The 13981-nt window shown below is 46.1% G+C and overlaps 1 protein-coding gene across 1 annotated transcript in view; it reads right to left on the bottom strand.

The window, feature by feature from the left end:
• The window catches only part of TMCC3 (transmembrane and coiled-coil domain family 3), a 234653-nt gene that overhangs the window by 192492 nt on the left and 28180 nt on the right, over window positions 1–13981 (bottom strand). The window lies entirely within an intron of this gene.

The following is a 13981-nucleotide window of genomic DNA, read 5'->3' as shown; positions in this document are numbered from 1 at the left end:
CAGACTTTATCATTTCCTTGTTTCAAAATACGTAGATCCTCAGCTGATGCAACTTTAATCTGCATTCATTTGAGCTACTCCAATTTGCGCCCGCTGAGGAACCAACTATGTAATTTGGATAGTAGTAAGCAAAGTTTGCAATGCACCTCAAATGGTACAAGTAATTGATCAAGACTGGTTCAGAATTTTACAGAACAGCTACATTATCTCTATCTTTGTTTGCTGGACTGGCTCCTTTGGTCTCCCTTCATCTACCACTCTCGTGCTTGTTCTTCCATTTTTTTTTACTTTGGGGGGGGGCGGGGGGGTTCTCTTCTTTTATTTTCTTAAGGCTCATCCTTTCAGCTTGGTTTTTCTTAATGTTTCTTCTTTATTCCTTGCAATAAGAAAACCTGACTTGCAGCCTATAGGTGTCTCTTGCGGCCAAGGATTTAAAAAACATTTAGCCAGGTGTCTATGGTGGAGTTCACCGCAGTAACTGTATTTAAGCGAATACTGATGGTGGATTTTTTTGGCGTGAGGTTACAGGAGAGGTCCAACAAACTAATGAACTTTACTGTCATCTAGAACAACTAGAGCTGTTGCTCAAGACAGAGTGGATAGAAGCAAACCTGAGAAACTAGCTGAACTGGCCATTCCTGTCAGCACTGGGAGAGCCGCTGTCTAGATTGATATATGTCCAAAAGGAGATCTGGAGATCAAAGGGACCAGTCCACCGAACGGAGACAGAGCTCATATAATTGTTCCTGTTTATTTTCACCCAAACTGGCACTAAACTGATTTAACTCCCACTGACAGAGCCACATTGGTTGTGAACCAGAGTGACTTCTATTGATTTAAAATCAGAGAGCCAGATTAGAGAAAGTTTGCATGTGTATGTGACAATGATTCACCACTTTAGCTGACACACTGGGGACTGAACCCAGGAACTCCAGAGCTAAAAGCATAAACAGCAACAGTTTGAGCTAAAGAGCAAAGCCTCTGCAGCTAGTGACTGTACCAACTCATATCCTCTCTGGATCAGCACAGAGGCAGAGCTGTAACACATCCACCAGTGGGTTATATGGACACACAAGTTCTCGCTGATATAACGAAAGCTATACCACTGTGACCTCTCGGCGTAGAACAGGCTTCTTTTGTGTGTTTACATTTGACTTGGTCCCAAAATTAATTGGCAGAGCAGTAAGTGATTCGAACAAGAAGGGTTTACTTGTAATAAGCAGAAAAGGATTCCATCTTGGAGTTTTAATCTCTAATCCTTTGCAAATGTTTGAGGATTTAACATCAAACTATGCCTTGTTCAGAGTATGCTAAAGCCATTACCAAATCTAGCATTTCAGTCGTCTAAGAGCCAGCCACTCAGCATAACAAGGGCACTAACCTCTTCAAATATATCTGCTTGAAAATCATGCTGTCAATTTTCCCTAATCTTTGTTCCCAACTATAGTTAACTGAAGAGGGGCTGCTGCAGTGAGAAGCAGCTGGACCTATCACAAGTTCTTAGGATTCTTTTTCCCGTTGGGTTCTAGTAAAGTGGATTGGACAACAGCCCACATGCTAAATGTTATAAATAGACTCAAATCAAATACAGAATCACCCTGATTTTCCGAACCTTGGTGTCATCTGAAACAGGGTCAGGATCCCCAATGCTCATTCATTACACTGAATATTCCCTCAGTTTTTTGAAACCTTGATTATCCAAGTTTATTCATTGTCCCCCAGGACATATGATAATTGAGGTTTATACGGTATATGCAAAATACAGTTTGTACTATATTAAACTGATCCAATTTGATTTTTTTCCCCATGCAGTAATGAATCAACTATGTATGGTTACCACTGCCTTCTAGTCAACAGAATCAGAATGCCTAAACTGTGGTCATAAACCCTATTCTGCAGGAACTAACAGAGTCTACTTAAAATCACATGCAGCATAGTGATAGCCATTACAATTTAAGTAGCCACATATTTGTAACTGTATTAAAGCTGCTCACAATGAAGATCTGGGAGACAGTTGCGGATAAGAGATTAGGAAAAGAAGTAAAGGTCAGTGACAATCAGTTTGGATTCGTGCCAGGAAAGGCAACAATGGATGCTCTCTTTGCATTAAGATTGTTGCACAAGCAACCTAGAGAAAAGCAGAAAACTCTGCACATGGTATTCGTTGATCATGAGAGGGTTTATGAACACATTCTGAAATAAGTCATCTGGTGGTTGAGAATGAAACAAATATCTGGAGACTATATGAGACTCATCCAGGACATGTATGAGGGTACTGTTACCACAGTCAGAAGACCATGTGGAGAAACTGAACAGTTTCTAGTAAGAGTCACAGTACATCAAAACTTGGCACTAAGCCTCTTTTTGTTCATGTTGGCGCTTGATGCACTGACAGAAAATATTCAGAGAGTGGCATGCTGGTGTATGCTTTTTGCAGATGATGTAGTGCTCATGCGGGGGATCACAGAGAAAGCAAAAGAAGATTTAGAGAGATGAACATTGTGACAGGTCCCCCCTGGTGTGCCACCTGGAACTGGGGTACCACTGAACCCCCTGACCCACCAGCCTGGGCTTTCTCTCACACTGTACTGCTGTGACAAGCTGAAAACCCTCCAGCCTGCACTTTCACCAGCATTCATACAGGTAGGGACACACCCAGCTGTAGTTACACACAGGCTCTCTGACCACCAGCTTTCCAACCTGGGACCCCAGAGCAGTACCGTCCTGCCCTGGTCAAATCTGGCCAGTGTATGGGTTTAATACCTGGTCTGCCTCTCCCCCAGTGTGAAGAGGGCAATGCACACTTGTGGTGACCAAGCAGAGATTTTTCCCAAGCACTCCAGTCAAAGCTCACTGGTTTAGATTAAAACAAAAACAAGTTTATTAACTATACAAGATAGATTTTAAGTGATAAGGGATAGCAAACAGATCAAAGCAAATTACCTAGCAAATAAACCAAAAAAAGCAAACTAAGCTTAATATATTTGATAGATTGGATGTGAATTAGCAGATTCCCACCCTAAGAGATTATACAAACAGGCTGCAGATTCTTAAGGGGCAAGCTGCACTTACTTTACAGTTTGGAATCCCCAAGCGTTTCACACACAGGCTAGAAATCCCGTTAGCCTGGGTCCAGCACTTCCTCCAGTTCAGTCTTTGTTCCTCAGGTATTTCCAGGAGTCTTCTTGGGGGGCAGAAGGGGTGTGTGTGGGGGGAGGGGGGGTGTGTGAAGAACCATGGATGATATCACTCCCTGCCTTATATAGCTTTTGCATATGGTGAGAACCCTTTGTTCAAAAGCTTGGTTCCCAGACCAGTGTGTGGAAAAATACTGACATCCCAAAATGGAGTCCAGCATCACGGAGTCTCATCACATGTCCTTGCATTTTCACAGCAGCCATTACTCGGAGGCTGTCTGTAGTGTTCTCAGGAAGACCACCCAGGTGGGAGATAATGAAAGAAATGGCATGAAAAGCAGAAAGAATACAATGGAGGACATGGTCTGTAGATTTGATGATACCCTTCAGGAAGGTGACAAGTCCGTAAATCTGGGAGGCCAGCCACTACCAAAGGTGCAGCAGTTCAAGTATCTAGGTTTGATAATACAGAAAAATTGTGAACTTAATGGTGAACTTATAAGCAAAACAGGAAAGGCATAGCCTATACCAAGGGTGGGCAAACTATGGCCCACGGGCCGGATCCGGCCTATCAGGGCTTTGGATCCAGCCACAGGGGGCGGGGGGGGAGCAGAGGGCTCCATGCGCTGCCCTCGCCTGCAGGCACCACCCTCCACAGCTCCCATTGGCCGTGGTTCTCCATTCCCGGCCCATGGGAGCTTCGGGAGAGGTACGCGCAGGCGAGGTCAGCGCATGGAGCCCTCTGCCCTCCCTCTCCCAGGGGCCGCAGGGACGTGGTGCTGGCTGCTTCCGGGAGCAGCATGGGGCCAGGGCAGGCAGGGATCCTGTCTTAGTCCCACTGCCATCCTGGAGCTGCTTCAGGTAAACAGCACTGGGCTGGGCCCCGCACCCCTCATGCACCCTGCACCCCAACCCCCTGCCCTGAGCCCCCTTGTGCACCCCGCACCACTCCTGCACCCCAACCCCTTGCTCTGAGCCCCTTCCTGCACACCACACCCCCTCACACTCTCTTTCTCACACTCCAACCCCTGCCCCGGCCCTACATTCGTGGCCCTGTATGCAATTTCCCCACCCAGGTGTGGCCCTCAGGCCAAAAAGTTTGCCCACCCCTGGACTAAACAGAGAGAAGTGAGCAGTAAAATCTAAAACTGAACAGTAAAATCTATAAGATGGAAATTAGGCCTGCACTTTTGTATGGTTCTGAATGCTGGGCACTGAGTAACAGACAGGATCAGTCCTCGAATACAACAAATGAAAAAGTTTAGATGGATGCTTAGAGTTACAAGAATGGACCATGTTTGGAATGAACTAGTTAGGGAAAGTGTGAAGGTGGTACCAATTATAGAAAATTGGAGGGAATCCAGGCTTAGATGGTTTGGGCTTGTGAAAAGAAGATCAAAAGGATATATAAGAAACAAAGTGTTAAACTTGAAAGTTGTGGGTAAGAGAAGGGTTGGAAGACCCAAAACTAGATGGACAGATGTCATAGAAAAGGATTTGATTAGCTGCAAAGTGTCCAAGGAACTGCTTCAAGACAGACTGCAATGGAGAACAACTCAAAGACCCAACTCCATAGAGATGGGACCAAGGCTAGAATAAGACTAAAGCTACTCAGATAATAGACTGGGTGAACGTCTAGTAACACTAGCCCTATAACACACATTGAGAAGTTGGTTTTTGTTTGTTTGTTTTTTAGGAGGGGGCTATGTGGGCAGTACAAGCCTAACCCAAACTCTAGTTAGAGCTGTTAAAAGGCTTTGGAGATATAACCTGGTGTGAAAGACCCAGCCAATCTACAGAGCACCACAACAATGGCACAGAACAGAAATTCTGAGACACATTAGCCTGCATGAGAGTCAAAGTGCAAAAATTTGTGAAGGTGCACGGAGAGCCACTTGGGAAGCCCTCATGAATGAAGTGGGATTTAAAGAAAGAAAGGAGCGGGAAAGTATCACACCACGCCACGTCTACACTTACAAGCTTACAGCGGCACAGCTGTACTGATACAGCTGTGCCGCTGTAGGAGCGCTCGTGCAGCCATGTTATGCCGACGGGACAGAGCTCTCCCGTCGGCATAATAAAACCAGCTCCACAAGTGGCAATAGCCGTGTCGGCGGGAGAACATCTCCCGCCAACATAGCACTGTGCACACGAGTTTGTGCGTTTCTTTCACATCCCTGAGTGACAAAAGTTTTGCCAACATAAGTGCTACTGTAACCATGGCTCAGTAGCACACAGATTGAAAGGTTGTTCCAAGTCAAAGGGACGGCACGAAAGATAGTGCGAAGCAAAGAGTTGGAGAAGAAGACAAAGGCAGCAACTGAGATAGATTTGGGAGGAACTAAAGGAGCAAGGGAGAGGAGAACAAGTAAATCGACCAGGCAGAGTTGTACAGAGCCTTCCAGAAGAAGGACAAGGAGCTCAAGTTTGAGCTCAAAAATGGAGAGGAAGGCACCCATCCAAATCTAAGAGCAGGGCAATCTGAGCCGAAGTGGCTGGAGATAATCTTCAGAGCATCATTCTGGATAGACTTTAAGGACCAGACGCAAGAGGACTGAGAGGTAAGAGATTGCAATGATCAAAGCTAAAGATCATCACCGAATGATTTATGCAGTAGGGAGGAGGAAGAAGAAAGTACTTATTTACACTCAGAGCTTCTGAAAATTAGCTACTGTGGGCAACCGAGTTTATTATTATCCTCCCTGGCATATCTTCACATTTTTCCCTTGGTAGGTAACCCTTTCAAGGCCAAGACTTAGAAACAGGGCCAGCTGAGACAGACTGTGAAACCTGAAGTCTTTAGAGGGCCCCCAGTTGTGATGCGGATTGAACACAGTGGAGATAAAAATGGTGTGTGATATGCCATTTAGATGGTCCTAGTCTCATGGTTCAACAGGTACCTCAGGACTCAGCATTCAGAAACCATAAACCTGATCAGAAAATAAAGCTGATTGTTCTGAGTCCTATTTGTGCCCTAAATCCATGTATTTGTCTTGCAAGAATCAAAGATTTCATTCTTACTTAATCTCTGGCTACTATATATGATTCAAGATTTAACAACCATTGATCAGAAAACACAGTTTGTTCCAGTGTATATGATCCAGAAAAAAACACATTTGGATAAGTCACGCTTGTCTCATCTTTGGTTAAATGAAACAATATGCTCACAATAAAATGGATTTAACAGACAGATAGAATTAAGGGTTTCAGAGGAACAGCCACGTTAGTCTGTATTCGCAAAAAGGAGTACTTCTGGCACTTAGTCTCTAAGGTGCCACAAGTACTTGTTTTCTTTCAGATAGGATTAAATATTTGATAATATTTAATTAAATATTAAATTGAATCCAATTATCCAGTTTCCACCACTTAGTGGGTATCAGAACTTTTCCAAACCACTTGCAGACCTGCACTGTCTTTCTTAGATACAGGAGTTTAAAAGCAAAAGGAAAGATGGCTTCACCTAAATTAATACTTGTTGCTCTCTTTAGGGGACTATCCTATAAAATGCTGAGTTGAGAGTGCTCAGTTTGAACCAAGCTCAGCACACTGCAGAATTGGGCCTTTTCAAAGGAGACAAAGCTTGTGATATACAGGTCAGAATAGATGACCTAATGGTCCCTTCTGGCCTTAAATTCTATGAATCTGGGAAATACGTTGTTATGCTTAATCTGAGAGAGTAGCTTGACCGCTGTTCCACATGGAGTAGTTAAAGTATTCTAAGGATGCACTGGTGTCATAGGCCCTGATTCAGGAAGACATCCCTAATAAGGAAAGCACATACTTACTTGCTTTTCTAAATCAGGGCCATAGAAAGGCAGGGTCTGGTTGTCTCAAAAAGAAACTAAGGCCTGGTCTACACTACGAGTTTATGTCGGATTTAGCAGCGTTAAATCCGAATTAACCCTGCACCCATCCACACAACAAAGCCATTTTTTCGACATAAAGGGCTCTTAAAACCGATTTCTCTACTCCTTCCCAACGAGGAGATTAGCGCTGAAATTGACATCGCCGTTTTGAATTAGGGTTAGTGTGGATGCAATTCAAAGGTATTGGCCTCCGGGAGCTATCCCACAGTGCATCATTGTGACTACTCTGGACAGCACTCTGAACTCGGATGCACTGGCCAGGTGTACAGGAAAAGCCCTGGGAACTTTTGAATCTCATTTCCTATTTGGCCAGGCGAGCTCATCAGCACAGGTGACCATGCAGAGCTCATCAGCACAGGTGACCATGCAGTCCCAGAATCGAAAAAGAGCTCCAGCATGGACCAAACAGGAGGTACTGGATGTGATCGCTCTATGGGGAGAGGAATCTGTGCTATCAGAACTACCTTCCAAAAGATGAAATGCGAAAACATTTCAAAAAATCTCAGAGGCCATGAGGGACAGAGGCTACCTCAGGGACACATCACAGCGCCAAGTGAAACTTAAGGAGCTCAGACAAGTGTACCAGAAAACCAAAGAATCAAACGGACGCTCCGGGACAGAGCCCCAGACATGCCGCTTCTATGCTGAGCTGCATGCAATTCTAGGGGGGGCCGCCACCACTACCCCACCCCTGTCCGTGGACTCCAATGATGGGGTACTCTCCTCCATGGCTGAGGATTTTGCAGATGGGGAAGATGAGGAGGAGGACGACGAGCTTGGGGAGCACACCGTTCTCCCCGACAGCCAGGATCTTTTTATCACCCTGACTCAAATACCCTCCCAACCCAACAAAGCCAGAGAAGGGACCTCTGGTGAGTGTACCTTTTTAAATATAATACATGTTATAAAACCAAGTGTTTTTTTAATGATTAAGTAGCCCTGAGGACTTGGGATTCATTCGTGGCCAGTACTGCTGGAAAAGTCTGTTAACGTGTCTGGGGATGGAGTGGAAATCCTCCAGGGACATTTCCATGAAGCTCTCCTGGAGGTACTCTAAAAGCCTTTGCAGAAGGTTTCTGGGGAGAGCAGCCTTATTCCGTCCTCCATGGCAGGATGCTTTACCACGCCATGCTAGTAGCAAGTAATCTGGTATCATTGCATGACAAAGCCTGACAGCGTATGGTCCTGGTCTTTGCTGGCATTCAAGCAATATCCGTTCTTTATCTCTCTGTGTTATCCTCAGGAGAGTGACATCGTTCATGGTAACCTGGTTGAAATAGGGGAATTTGATTAAGGGGACATTCAGAGGTGCCCGTTCCTACTGGGCCATTTGCCTGTGGCTGAAAAGAAATCCTCCCCACAGTTAGCCATGTGGGAGGTGGGGGAGGGCATTGGCACTGAGCTGTTCGCGTTTGGCGAGCAGGGATCTTCCCTGATACCAGCCAGGCAGTGGGGGGAGGGCAAAAGCGATCATCCCAGAGAATTGGATGGGGGGAGGGTGTTAGTTTGGTTTCTGCTGCTGCACGTTAACAGGAAAACTGCAGCACTAAATGGCCAACTCAACGGGCTTTGCTTGGTATGGGAAAGGAGGGGGCTGCTGTTATGAAGGTTGCAGAAGCCAAAAACCTATGGCTTCCCATGGCCGCCTGCAAGCTGAATTCTGTTGCCCGGCCCTGCATGTGTGATCTCGAACACCAAAGCCACAGGCACTCAATAGAAGATGCAAAACGCGACCTTGTACCAAAATCACATGTGCCATGTAATGTGAATAGCGTTGTTCACTGTGAAAGATATAGCCATTGTTCTGTAAAATGTATTTTTTTAAATACTTCACTCCCTTCTTTTCCTCCAGCAGCTGCAAATGTTTCAAGCCTCCCTTCTCCGTTCCAAAGGCTATCTCAGATAAGGCGGCGAAAAAAAAGCACACGCGATGATGTTCTCTGAGCTCATGCAATCGTCCGGCACTGACAGAGCTGTGTGGAGGGACACAATACCAGAGTACAGGACAGTGGCCGATGAACGTGAGGAGAGGTGGCGGCAGGAAGATCAGAGGCAGCATGAGGCAATGCTGGGGCTACTGCGGGATCAAACTGACATGCTCTGGCGTCTGGTGAAGGTTCATGAACGGCAGCAGGATCACAGACTGCCGCTGCAGCCCCTGCTTAACCGCCCTCCATCCTCCCCAAGTTCCATAGCTTCCTCACCCAGATGCCCAAGAACGTGGGGTGGGAGGCTCCGGGCACCCAACCACTCCACCCCAGTGGACAGCCCAAGCAACAGAAGGCTGGCATTCAACAAGTTTTAAAGTGGCCTTTTCCTTCCCTCCTACTCTCCTCCCATAACTCACAAGGTAGCCTGGGTGGGGTATCTCCCTATTTTTATAATCAATTAATAAAGAATACATATTTTTTAAACGATAGTGACTTTATTTCCTTTGCAAGCAAGCTGTGATAGAAGGCGGGAGGGCAGGTGGCTTACAGGGAATTTAGAGGCAACCAAGTGGGCGGGTTTTCATCAAGGAGAAACAAACAGAAGTGTCACACAGTACCCTGGCCAGTCATGAAACTGGTTTTCAAAGCTTCTCTGATGCGCACCGCTTCCTGCTGTGCTCTTCTAACCGCCCTGGTGCCTGGCTGCGCATATTCAGTGGCCAGGCGATTTGCATCAACCTCCCACCCCGCCATAAACTTCTCCCCCTTACTCTCACAAAGATTGTGGAGCACACAGCAAGCAGCAATAACAATGGGAGTATTGGTTTTGCTGAGGTCTGAGCGAGTCAGTAAACTGCGCCAGCAACCCTTTAAACGTCCAAATGCACACTATACCACCATTCTGCACTTCCTCAGCCTATAGTTGAACAGCTCCTTACTACTGTCCAGGGTGCCTGTGTACGGCTTCATGAGCCAGGGCATTAAGGGGTAGGCTGGGTCCCCAAGGATAACTATAGGCATTTCAACATCCACAATGGTTATTTTCTGGTCTGGGAAGTAAATCCCTTCCTGTAGCCGTTTAAACAGACCAGAGTTCCTGAAGACGCGAGCGTTGTGAACCTTTCCCAGCCATCCCACGTTGATGTTGGTGAAACATCCCTTGTGATCCACCAATGCTTGCAGCACCATTGAAAAGTACCCCTTGAGGTTTATGTACTGGCTGCCCTGGTGGTCCAGTCCCAAGATAGGGATATGCGTTCCGTCTATAGCCCCACCACAGTTAGGGAATCCCATTGCAGCAAAGCCATTTAGTATGACCTGCACATTTCCCAGAGTCACTACCTTTGATAGCAGCAGCTCAATGATTGCGTTGGCTACTTGCATCACAGCCACCCCCACAGTAGATTACCGACTGACCGGTAGCTGTCTGGCATTGCAAGCTTCCACAGGGCTATTGCCACTTGCTTGTGAACTGTGAGGGCTGCTCTCATCTTGGTATTCTTGTGCCTCAGGGCAGGGAAAAGCAAGTCACAAAGTTCCATGAAAGTGCCCTTACGCATGCGAAAGTTTCACAGCCACTGGGATTCGTCCCAGACCTGCAACACTATGCGGTCCCACCAGTCTGTGCTTGTTTCCGGGGCCCAGAATTGGCATTCCACGGCTTGAACCTACCCCATTAACACCATGATCTCCAAATTGCGGGGGAACGCGGTTTTAGAGAAAAGTGTGTTCATGTCCTCATCACCACGCTGCTGTCTCCTCCTCGCCTGGATTTTCAGGTGCTGGTTCTGCATACACTGCACAATAATGCGCAAGGTGTCTACAATGGTCATAACTGCTGCGGTGAGCTGAACGGGCTCCATGCCTGCTGAGCTATGGTGTCTGCTCCTGCTTGGGCAATCCAGGGAAAAGGGCACGAAACGATTGTTTGCAGTTGCTCTGGCAGAGGGAGGGATGACTGACAACATGGCTTACAGGGTTGGCGTACAGGGAATTAAAATCAACAAGGGGGGTGGCTTTGCGAGAAACAGAGTGGCCGCCTCAAGGATAGAACTCAAAACTGGGTTTAGCAGGCCGTTGATTTCACGGAGGGAGAGAGGAGAAAATGAATACAAAACGAATCTGGTCTATTTCTTGTTTTGATCCACTTCATCTGTCTTTATATATCTTGCTGGCAGCAGACGGTGCAGTACGACCGCTAGCCATCGTTATCTCCTCAGTGCTCGGCAGAAGACGGTGCAGTATGACTGCTGGCCATCGTCTTCTGCTGGCTGCTGATTAAAAGACAGTGCACTGCCGGTAGGACTGAATCACCATGAGACGAAACTTAAAAGGGTAATGACCTGGCTGAGTCACTCCCATGTTTGCCCAGGCGCCCCTGACCTCATCGAGGTTGGTTAAAAGAGCACCCTGGACTACGTCGACGACGTCTACCAGTCATACTGCACTGTCTGCTGCCAAAAGGCAATAAACTGCTGCTGTGTAGCAATGCAGTACCATGTCTGCCAGCACCCAAGAGACATACGGTGACGGTTAGCTGAGCGGGCTCCATGCTTGCCCTGGTATGGCATCTGCACGGGTAACCCAGGAAAAAAGGCGCAAAAGGATTGTCTGCCGTTGCTTTCACAGAGGGAGGGAGGCCTGACGATATGTACCCAGAACCACCCGCGACAATGTTTTAGCCCCATCAGGCATTGGGATTTCTACCCAGAATTCCAATGGGCGACGGAGATGCAGGAACTGTGGGATAGCTACCCACAGTGCAACGCCCCGGAAGTCGACGGTTGCCTCGGTACTGTGGACACACTCCGCCGACTACATGCACTTAGAGCGTTTGTGTGGGGACACACACGATCGACTGTATAAAAACGCTTTCTACAAAACTGACTTCTATAAATTCCACCTAATTTCGTAGTGTAGACAAGGCCTAAGATTCAAGAACTACTAGTACTGACACGGATTCCCTCTGTGACTTTAGGCAAATCACTTAACCCCACTTCCTCTGCCTTCCCATCTGTAAAATACTCTGCTCCACAGCAGTATTATGAGGATTAACTAGCTAATGCTCGTAAAGCAATTTGAAGATGAAAAGCACTGTAGCATATACGTGCTACGGTGGGATTTTTTCAGTGAGTGTCACATCACGACAAGCCTTTTTAATGCATACTTAGCAAGAAGCACAGCTTAAAAAATGACAGTTCTAAAATTGTTAAACTAAGAGCAACACTACAGGACAACAGTCAAGGCAGATCAGTATTTAGACCTATCAGCCTGGCCACCAAGTGATATCTTCAGGGAACAAAGTGAGCTGTAGATGTCTTGTAAGCAGCTAAACTGGAGGTCAGGTTTCTATCTTCAAAATGCCAAAGGAGGCAGAAACTGTTATCAGTGCCAAGAAAGCTAAGTTTCAGAGTAGCAGCTGTGTTAGTCTCTTTTCGCAAAAAGAAAAGGAGGACTTGTGGCACCTTAGAGACTAACCAATTTAGTTGAGCATAAGCTTTTGTGAGCTACAGCTCACTTCATCGGATGCATTCAGTGGAAAATACAGTGGGAAGATTTATATACACAGAGAACATGAAACAATGGGTGTTACCATACACACTGTAACCAGAGTGATCACTTAAGGTGAGCTATTACCAGCAGGAGAGCGGGCGGGGGCTGGCGGGGGGAGGAAGGGGGGACCTTTTGTAGTGATAATCAAGGTGGGCCATTTCCAGCAGTTGACAAGAACGTCTGAGGAACTGGGGGGGGGGTAAACATGGGGAAACAGTTTTACTTTGTGTAATGACCCATCCACTTCCAGTCTTTATTCAAGCCTAAGTATCCAGTTTGCAAATTAATTCCAATTCAGCAGTCTCTCATTAGAGTCTGTTTTTGAAGTCTTTTTGTTGAAGAATTGCCACTTTTAGGTCTGTAATCGAGTGACCAGAGAGATTGAAGTATTCTCCGACTGGTTTTTGAATGTTATAATTCTTGACGTCTGATTTGTGTCCATTTATTCTTTTACGGAGAGACTGTCCAGTTTGACCAATGTACATGGCAGAGGGGCATTGCTGGCACATGATGGCATATATCACATTGGTAGATGTGCAGGTGAACGAGCCTCTGATAGTGTGGCTGATGTGATTAGGCCTTATGATGGTGTCCCCTGAATAGATATGTGGACACAGATGGCAACAGACTTTGTTGCAAAGATAGGTTTCTGGGTTAGTGGTTCTGTTGTGTGGTTGCTGGTGAGTATTTGCTTCAACCTGTTCCTCAGACGTTCTTGTCCACTGCTGGAAATGGCCCTCCTTGATTATCACTACAAAAGGTTCCCCCCACACCCCACCCCGCTCTCCTGCTGGTAATAGCTCACCTTAAGTGATCACTCTGGTTACAGTGTGTGTGGTAACACCCATTTTTTCATGTTCTCTATGTATATAAATCTCCCCACTGTATTTTCCACTGAATGCATTTGATGAAGTGAGCTGTAGGTCACGACAGCTTATGCTCAAATAAATTTGTTAGTCTCCAAGGTGCCACGAGTACTCCTGTTCTTTTTGCGGATATCCCTAGGAAGTTACAGCTCCTGTAGAAGCCAGTATCTCTTCTCTCTGTATTTTGTTTAGTAAGCTGACTGTACATAACAATGGTTGCTATTATAAGGCCTGAGTTATTCTTCTACCTGTAATTCATCTCTGCCTTTGAGAAAAAATTATCAGATCATCTCTCTTATTTAAGATAAGTACCCACTCTACAATGCCACTGCAATGTTGCCTGGTTGGTTGCTATGGTCATTCGTGTTTTAGATTGTTGACTTCTTATTAGAGCAGTTAAAATACCAGTGACACCATACATATTACACAGAAAAAACTGTTCAGGAGAGCCCTAGGTGGATACAAAATTTGTATCTGCATCCAATCCATGATCTGCAAACATGCTCTGCAGATATCTGCAGACTTGCAGGCTCTAGTGTTCAGATTCCCCACAGGTCTTAAGCTCCCTGGCCTACTGTTTAATCAAAGGTAGTAAAGCACCTCTATTTACCATGCAGTTTTAATGTATT

Source organism: Lepidochelys kempii, chromosome 1 (genome assembly GCF_965140265.1).
Source record: "Lepidochelys kempii isolate rLepKem1 chromosome 1, rLepKem1.hap2, whole genome shotgun sequence".
Lineage (NCBI taxonomy): Eukaryota > Metazoa > Chordata > Testudines > Cheloniidae > Lepidochelys > Lepidochelys kempii.
Note: the sequence above shows the minus strand (reverse complement) of the source record. Positions and strands in the feature narration are given on the sequence as shown.